Raw genomic sequence first — 9,331 nt, 5'->3', positions numbered from 1 at the left:
CGGAACCTGCCGAACCGACCGGGTCGACGGAACCGACCGGGTCGACGGAACCTGCCGAACCGACCGGGTCGACGGAACCGACCGGGTCGACGGAACCTGCCGAACCGACCGGGTCGACGGAACCGACCGGGTCGACGGAACCTGCCGAACCGACCGGGTCGACGGAACCGACCGGGTCGACGGAACCTGCCGAACCGACCGGGTCGACGGAACCGACCGGGTCGACGGAACCGACCGGGTCGACGGAACCTGCCGAACCGACCGGGTCGACGGAACCGACCGGGTCGACGGAACCTGCCGAACCGACCGGGTCGACGGAACCTGCCGAACCGACCGGGTCGACGGAACCTGCCGAACCGACCGGGTCGACGGAACCTGCCGAACCGACCGGGTCGACGGAACCTGCCGAACCGACCGGGTCGACGGAACCTACGGAACCGACCGGGTCGACGGAACCTACGGAACCGACCGGGTCGATGGAACCTGCCGAACCGACCGGGTCGACGGAACCGACCGGGTCGAAGGAACCGGCCGAGCTGACGGAACCAGCCAACTCAGCCGGGTCGACCGAAATGACTGAGTCAGAGAACGCGGTCGACATCATGACACCCAAGCTACCTGAACTCTCTGCCTGGCCTGAACCTATGCATGTTTCTGTTTTCCTGTGTTTTGCTTCGCTGGACTTGCCAGCCCTTCTACCTCCTGTCCCTGTTCATAGGCCCAAAGCACCACCCTGGCTGCCAACTCCGTTCTGGTCTCTGGCTCTGCCTCCAGCACCACCCTGGTCTCCGGTCCCGCTCTGGTCTCTGGCTCCGCCTCCAGCACCACTCTGCTCCTCGGTCCCGCTCTGGTCTCTGGCTCCGCCTCCAGCACCACCCTGGTCTCTGGTCCTGCTCTGGTCTCTGGCTCCTCCTCCGGCACCACCCTGGTCTCCGGTCCTGCTCTGGTCTCTGGCTCTGCCTCCGGCACCACCCTGGCCTCCTGTTCTAACGGCTCTGCCCTGGCCTCCTGCTTTGTCGGCTCTGCCCTGGCCTCCTGCTCTGCCGGCGCCGCCCTGGCCTCCTGCTCTGCCGGCGCCGCCCTGGCCTCCTGCTCTGCCGGCTCCGCCCTGGCCTCCTGCTCTGCCGGCTCCGCCCTGGCCTCCTGCTCTGCCGGCTCCGCCCTGGCCTCCTGCTCTGCCGGCTCCGCCCTGGCCTCCTGCTCTGCCGGCTCCGCCCTGGCCTCCTGCTCTGCCGGCGCCGCCCTGGCCTCCTGCTCTGCCGGTGCTGCTCTGCCGGCGCCGCCCTGGCCTCCGGCTCGGCTGGCGCCACCCCGGCCTCCTGCTCAGCGGGCGCCACCACTACACGAACCCGACCCGCCCTCCCACCCTGGTTGCGCCTTCGCTCCACCCGCCTGAACTGGGTTTTGTGGACTTGGGAGCGTCTGGAAGCCGCTCGTAGGGGGGGGCTCTGTAATGGGTCTGTCTGTGTTTTCCCCTTGTTTCTGTCTGCCGTCTCTCCCTGGTATTAATTGTTTTGCTCCGCCCACTCATTGCTCACCATGGATACTAATCACATTCCATCTCTTCCCCAGGTGTCTTGTCTTTGTCTCTAATCGTCTCTGCTTGGTTATTGGCTCCTGTCCACTATATCTACTCTGTCTGTTCACTTCCCTGGTGTTGGTCGTTGTAGGTGTTTGGTTCATGTTGTTCTCTGTTCCTGTTCCGTGTCCTGATCTGTTTTGCCTGCCTGTATGTTTGTTTCTTGTTTTTGTCCAGTAAAGTCCTATCTGCATTTGGATCCTCTCTTGCCTTTTGTTTCACCGTGTCACATCGTGACATCATCTGTTTTTCCATATTAAAGTATAGTTTATTATTTTATTTAAACTATTTACTGTTTATAATTATGATTAAAATAAAAATGATTAATTCAAGTGGATTTAAATAACTCCATGGTTTTTCTACACTGTAAAGCAGTGTAGAAAAACATTTATAATATTAAAATTACAAAATGGATAATTATTACATTTATGTCATTTATAATTAGAATGCATGATTTACATTTAATGTAGAGTTAATGTAAATCATCATCATCGTTATCATCTACTTTTTCTAGTAACTAATTGTTAGTAGTAGCGGTAAGAGGTTCATTTCTGAAACTAAAGAACTAAAAGGAACTTTATGTATGAATGAATGCAATTTATTTTATTGAGTTTAATCTTAGGGGCACGGTGGCTTAGTGGTTAGCACGTTCGCCTCACACCTCCAGGGTTGGGGTTCGATTCACACCTCCGCCTTGTGTGTGTGGAGTTTGCATGTTCTCCCCGTGCCTCGGAGGTTTCCTCCGGGTACTCCGGTTTCCTCCCCCGGTCCAAAGACATGCATGGTAGGTTGATTGGCATCTCTGGAAAATTGTCCGTAGTATGTGTGTGTGTGTATGTGTGTGAATGAATGAGAGTGTGTGTGCCCTGTGATGGGTTGGCACTCCGTCCAGGGTGTATCCTGCCTTGCTGCCCGATGATGCCTGAGATAGTTCGGATTAGCGGTAGAAAATGAGTGAGTGAGTGAGTGAGAGAGTGTAATCTTTGAAAATAATGAAAAAATCTTTAATGTATCTGTATGTTACTCTGCTGTATCATGCAGCCTAAGCAGAAGAACTTGACATGAACTGTGGCTTGTAAACAGCTTTGTGACCCAAACACACATTTACACAGTGTACACAGTGTGTGATAGTGAAGTAATTTGATGTAATTGTTTACATGCCTACTATTCCTTTATCAGAAGTAAACTGTCACGATGTGAAACAGTGAGACAAAAGGCGAGTGAGGATCCAAATGCAGTTTGATGATTTAATGACAAAACAGGAAACAGATAAGCAGGCAAAACAGGCTAGAATATAGAACAGGAAAAGGAAAAGGAACAGGAACAAACAACATAACACACCAACAATGACCAACACCAGGGAAGTGAACAGACAGAGTAAATGTAGTAAACAGGAGCCAATCACAATGCAGAGACAATCAGAGACAAAGACAAGACACCTGGGGAAGAGATGGAATGTAATTAGTGTCCATGATAAGCAATGAGTGCGCGGAGCAAACAATTAACAGGGCAAGGCAGCAGACAGACAAAAGGGAAAACACAGACGGACTCATTACATAAACAACCTTTTCAGAAGTAAACAAACCCTTAAAGTGTCACTGTAGCATTAATTAAAATAAAAATATATTTCCACTCAATGTTGTAGACAAAGCTAGCAAACTGGCTAATCTACCAGGTAAGTCTACAGCCATCCATTAGAATTCATAACTAAGAATCATGTTGATTTGTTAAATATCCTGACCTTCAGGATCACCTGGATTTCTGCACTGATTACTCAAACGTATGATTGATCTTCATTCAAGATTTATTCATAATAATGTATTAATAAACATCTTGTTATTACAAAATATAATGTTTCTTTACCTTGTTTTGTGGGTGATGTGGTAGCTTAGTGGTTAAGGTGTTAGATCACAGTTTGGAATGTCACAAGTTTGAATCCCAGGTCCACCATACGTCCTTTGCTTGGCCCTTGAGCAAAGCTGTTAAGTCTTCATTGCTCAGCTTTTCATAATCCTCTTTTAAAAAATCCACTTCTGTCACTTGAATTATCTTCAAGTGAAAAAACTGCCCCAGTTTTGTAATATTCTAAAGTGTTATTATACATAAGAGTTATTAGACAAACTTGTTCACCTGCTTCTGAAAAGTGCCCCAAAGCACGATGCTACCACCACCATGCTTCATCATAAAGAATCCCAGGTCCTTCAAACGTCCACTGCTGGGTCCTTGAGCAAAGCCCTTAACCCTCAATAGTTCAGTTGTATAGAAATGAGATCAAAAGGGACGGTCCTGTCAGTAACCAGACCTGTGTGTGATTTAAAATGGACATGGTATGTCACCTCGCTGGGGGGGAAGGAGCCTGAGCTGGTGCAGGAGGTTGAGCGATACTGACTAGAGATAGTTGGGCTCTCCTTTACGCACAGCTTGGGCTCTGGAACCCAACTCCTCAAGAGAGGCTGGACTCTTTAATACTCTGGATTTGCCTGCAGTGAGAGGCGGTGGGCTTGTGTGGGCTTGCTCATAGCCCCACAGCTCAGCCGCCATGTGTTGGAGTTCACCCCGGTGAACGAGAGGGTCGTTTCGCTGCGCTTTCGAGTTGGGGATAGGTCTCTCACTATTATTTGCGCTGACGGGCAAAAAGGCAGTGTAGAGTACCCGACCTTCTTGGCGTCTCTGGGGTGGTGCTGGAAAGTGCTCCGATCAAGGACTCTGTCGTTCTACTGGGGGACGTCAACGCTCATGTGGGCAGTGACAGTGACACCTGAAGGGGCGTAATTGGGAAGAACGCCCTGTCGGAACTCAGAGCCGGTCTCCAAGCCGACACATCACAGGGTGTCCTCTTCTCTTAGGCCTTTAGTTAAATTTCACTGTTAACTCTATAATTACTACAAAAAAACTGAGAAAACTCCTCAGGCCTGGATGAGAATGAGCAAACTTATTTATTGTGGTCAATTAGCCAACAAATTGTATTTGCTAAATTCAAAGTATCAAATTGCCAAATTTAATAGTAACAAATTATTGCCAAATTAAAAGTAACAAATTACCAAATCAAAAGTAACAAATTAAAACCCATAAGAGCATGTCATGCCAAATCAATCAAGAAAGAAACAAAAACTCTCGCGACGTCCTTGCGAAAATAAAAACAACCCCCAACTGACCCGCTCGCCCCGGATATATATATATCCTAACACTCCTCGCCCCCGCTTTGCTTCCCACTATTTTTTGGAGTCCCAGGTGCCATATCACCTGTTTTTATCGGCATTACCCACTATGTTCTCTAAACACCCGGACCCAAATTCCCCTGATTTCCCATTACCTTTCACCCATATGCCCATTTATGGATTTTCCTTCCCTTATTTCGCATAACTTTAGACTAAACACCTGGGCCTTCTTCAGTCTGCACAACATGTTTATGAGCACCAAATGCCCATTTATGGATTTTCCTCCCTTTAGTTCTCAGGGCCTAGGTCTGTGGACCCCTGTTTTTTTCCATTCTACCTAACATGTTTTCGCTATGGGCCAAGGTCTGAGACCCATGGTCTTCTTCCTTTTCCATAACAATTTATGAGCTACGGTCTGGGAACAATGGTCTTTTCCATTCTACCTAACATGTTATCGCTATGGGCCAAGGTCTGAGAACCACTGTCTTTCCCATTTTTCATAACAAGTTTACATTTGTTATTACAAATGTGCACAAAAAGGGGCTCCATTCCCTCGTCAAAGTTACATTTGCCATTTGCTTCTGAGTCTTTTACGACAGGCATCTGCCCTGAGGATTAAACCTGCATTCAACTAAAATGAGTAAGTTTCCCTTTTGCTATCTTCTCCTGTATATGATGTTTTCTGATTATATTCACTCTATGAGTCTATTCTATGTCACATGATATGATGTAAAAAGGCTCTTACCTATTCGTCATTCTATAACGTTACTATTGCTAAGCTATTGCTTCTGTAATATTGCTTGTGTACAAGTGGAGTTCTTTGACTCCTCAAGCCTGTTAATTGTTTATGATCTCAGCCTGTCTTTTTATCCCCTGGCTGGGCTTGCTAACATATACATATCTCAAGCTTCATTTCCTCTATCTCTACTAAGTCAGTTACTCTTCTCTCTCCTTAGATCCTTCACCTCCAGGTCGGTCAATTCAGCCTGGCTACACCCGCCGGGACCCTCGTCCTTCTCCCTATCCAAGACCTGCGCCTGCTGACCCCATGGCCGGCTATCGCCGCTTCCAACTGCGTCATATCATCTCTGAGCTCACTACGCTTCTGGAACAGCTCAGTTCTCCTGAACTGCCTGTGCATGCTTATCTGCCATCCCATATTGTGAGAAATCCTCCTGTTCTCATGTCCTCCTCTCAAACCACTCTGGTAAACCTCGTGGACAGGGGATCTCAAACTGATGCCCCCCCCCCCCCCTCCTTATGCCTATGTTCGTCCCCTCTCTCCCACCTTTCCATCTTCTCCCTCTGATTCTAACCCTGCATCTCCAGATTACACTCCTGGATCTCCAGATTACACTCCTGGATCTCCAGATTACACTCCTGGATCTCCAGATTACACTCCTACTACTCCCCTTTACTAAGGCCTAATAAAAAACACCTTAATAATAATAAATCACCTTCTATCCACCCTCTGACTCAAGTGTGGTTATTTGGTTATTTTATTCTCTAGTTATATATTACCTTAAGATTATTACAACATCTGGGGTTTATCCCCATGTGTCTTATGACTCCAATCATAATCGCCTTAATGCATGTCACTCTGTTTTTAATGCTGGGTTCTGAGATTTTTCACAACACAGGGCCAAGTCAGTCTTTAGGTGATCATTTCTATAATATCAGGCAGTAAAAGCAGATTTAATCAGATTTGGGGTAAAGGCTTTTTCAACATGGGGAAGAGTGGCTCAGTTGGACAAGGTAAGGGGCATTGATATGCGGTAGAAGGGGTCATTTGTATGGGGTAGATGATCTTGTTGCATATATTACAAAGCAGCAATGCAATTGTCCTACATGTGAATAATGTGTAAAACGTAACATGTGAAGTTCATCTGTTTTCCATATTAAAGTATATTTTCTTATTTTATTAAAACTATTTACTGTTTATAATTATCATTAAAATTAAAATTATTAATTCAAGTGGATTTAAATAATTCAAAAAATTTAATTTTAAAACACAGTAAAGCAGTGTAGAAAAGCTTAAAAACATTTATAATATTAAAATTACAAAATGGATAATTATTACATTTATAATTAGAATGCATGATTTACATTTAATGTAAATTTAATGTAAATCATCATCATCATCATCATCATCTACTTTTTCTCATCACTAATTGTTAGTAGTAGCAGTAAGAGGTTCATTTCTGAAACTAAAGAACTATAAGAAACTTTATGTATGAATAAATGCAATTTATTTTATTGAGTTTAATCTCTGATAATAAAATAATTCATAACAAATAATTTAATGAGAAAATCTTTAATGTATCTGTATGTTACTCTGCTGTATCATGCAGCCTGAGCAGAAGAACTTGACATGAACTGTGGCTTGTAAAAAGCTTTGTGACCCAAACACACATTTACACAGTGTACACAGTTTGTGATAGTGAAGTCATTTGATGTAAATGTTTACATGCCTACTATTCCTTTATTTAGCTACACTGCAAAAAGACATTATGTTTTTTTATTGTGATTGGAGACCTGACTAGCTGACTTAAGGCAAAAAAGCTCTTTATGGTCAAGTTCTTTGACATCAAACTTCAAACAGATATGAAATAAAGTCAGAAGTAAACAAACCCTTAAAGTGTCACTGAAGCAATAATTAAAATAAATATATATGTCCACATTATGTTGTAGACAAAGCTAGCAAACTGGCTAATCTACCAGGTAAGTCTACATCCATCCTTTAGAATTCATAACGAAGAAGGGTGATGATTTGGTAAATATCCTGACATTCAGGAACACTTGGATTTCTGCACTTATTACTCAAATGTGTGATTGATCTTCATTCAAGATTTACTCCTAATAATGTATTAATAAAAATCTAGTTGTTATAAAATATAATGTTTCTTCATATTGTTTTGTGGGCGATGTGGTAGCTTAGTGGTTAAGGTGTTAGATCACTGTTTGGAATGTCACAAGTTTAAATCCCAGGACCACCAAACATCCTTTGCTTGGCCCTTGAGCAAAGCTGTTAAGTCTTCATTGCTCAGCTTTTCATAATCCTCCTAAAAAAATCCACTTCTGTAACTTGAATTATCTTCAAGTGAAAAAAACTGCCCTAGTTTTGTAATATTCTTAAGTGTTATTAGACATAAGAGTTATTAGACAGACCAAATTATTTGTCACCTGCTTCTGAAAAGTGCCCCAAAGCATGATGCTACCACCACCATGCTTCATCATAAAGAATCCCAGGTCCTTCAAATATCCAATGCTGGGTCCTTGAGCAAAGCCATTATTCCTCAATAGTTCAGTTGTATAGAAATGATATCAAAAGGGACGATTCTGTCAGTAACCAGACCTGTATGTGATTTAAAGGTGGTAAATTTAGTGTATACATGTTTGTCTTATCGATTTAGTTGGAATGGGTTTGTTTCCTATTATGACTCAGATGAAGATCTTCTACATTCAAAAAAACTTTTAAGAGAAGACATTTGTAAGTAATAATAAATAAATGACAATAGACCACCTGCAGGAGGAACATTAAGGGGCCTATTCATTGTGGATTGGCTGGCAGTCGAGGCAGGGGCCTCAGCGACCCAATCCCCGGAAACGTAATCTGGTTCTAGTGACATGGAATGTCACCTCGCTGGGGGGGAAGGAGCCTGAGCTGGTGCAGGAGGTTGAGCTATACCGACTAGAGATAGTTGGGCTCGCCTTCACGCACAGTTTGGGCTCTGGAACCCAACTCCTCGAGAGAGGCTGGACTCTTTACTACTCTGGAGTTGCCTGCAGTGAGAGGCGGCGGGCTTGTGTGGGCTTGCTCATAGCCCCACAGCTCAGCCACCACGTGTTGGAGTTCACCACGGTGAATGAGAGGGTCGTTTCCCTGCGCCTTCGGTTCGAGGATAGGTCTGTCACTGTTATTTTCGCTTACGGGCTAAATGGCAGTGTAGATTACCCAACCTTCTTGGCATCTCTGGGGTGTTGCTGGAAAGTGCTCTGATCAGGGACTCTGTCGTTCTACTGGGGGACTTCAACACTTTGAATAATTTGAATAATAAGAAGACTTTCCAGACCTGGATGAGAATGAGCAAAACTCTTTATTGGTGCTGATCAGCCTCTGCTTCCATTGAGCTCAAGGAGGAAAAACATCTAAGTCGAAAGTATCAAAGAAAAATCCCAAACAGCGCATCCCCATACAACCCAAAAGGGTTCAAACACAAAAAAGCAAGCAAGCAGGAGCAAGAGCGTCCCCTCCAAAGGAATCTCCTCAATATATATCCTGGCACCTCTAGGTGCCTCTATACCATCTTAAGTCAATCCACCTGACATGTCTGGGTTTTTTCCCTGACTCTACAGAATTGCCCTGTGACCCCCCTCATTTCCCCGAAAACAAGTCTGCCTTTTACCGAAAACCAAGTCTGGCCTTTTGTTTTTTCTCTGTTGCAGTACTTCTGCCTTATTATTAAAAAAATATGCTGCGTTGTCAAAACTGTTGTTAAAAATGTGCTCCAGAGAACTTCTTGTACGCTTCCCTGTCACGTATCACACAGAAGACATGTCCCGTGGACCAATCTCCCAATCTCCCTTTATACAA

The 9,331-nt window shown here is 44.8% G+C and overlaps 1 long non-coding RNA gene across 1 annotated transcript; it reads left to right on the top strand.

Annotated features, from left to right (window-relative positions):
- Nucleotides 1-5,151: 5,151 nt before the first annotated feature.
- Nucleotides 5,152-6,205, top strand: LOC125139254. The gene is made up of 2 exons (XR_007138331.1): nucleotides 5,152-5,377; nucleotides 5,694-6,205. It is a non-coding gene; the product is annotated as an uncharacterized LOC125139254 (long non-coding RNA).
- The last annotated feature ends 3,126 nt before the right edge of the window (nucleotides 6,206-9,331 follow it).

The sequence above is a fragment of the Tachysurus fulvidraco genome, chromosome 17 (assembly GCF_022655615.1).
Source record: "Tachysurus fulvidraco isolate hzauxx_2018 chromosome 17, HZAU_PFXX_2.0, whole genome shotgun sequence".
NCBI lineage: Eukaryota > Metazoa > Chordata > Actinopteri > Siluriformes > Bagridae > Tachysurus > Tachysurus fulvidraco.
The sequence above is the reverse complement of the archived record's forward strand: the minus strand, read 5'-3'. Positions and strand labels throughout refer to the sequence as shown.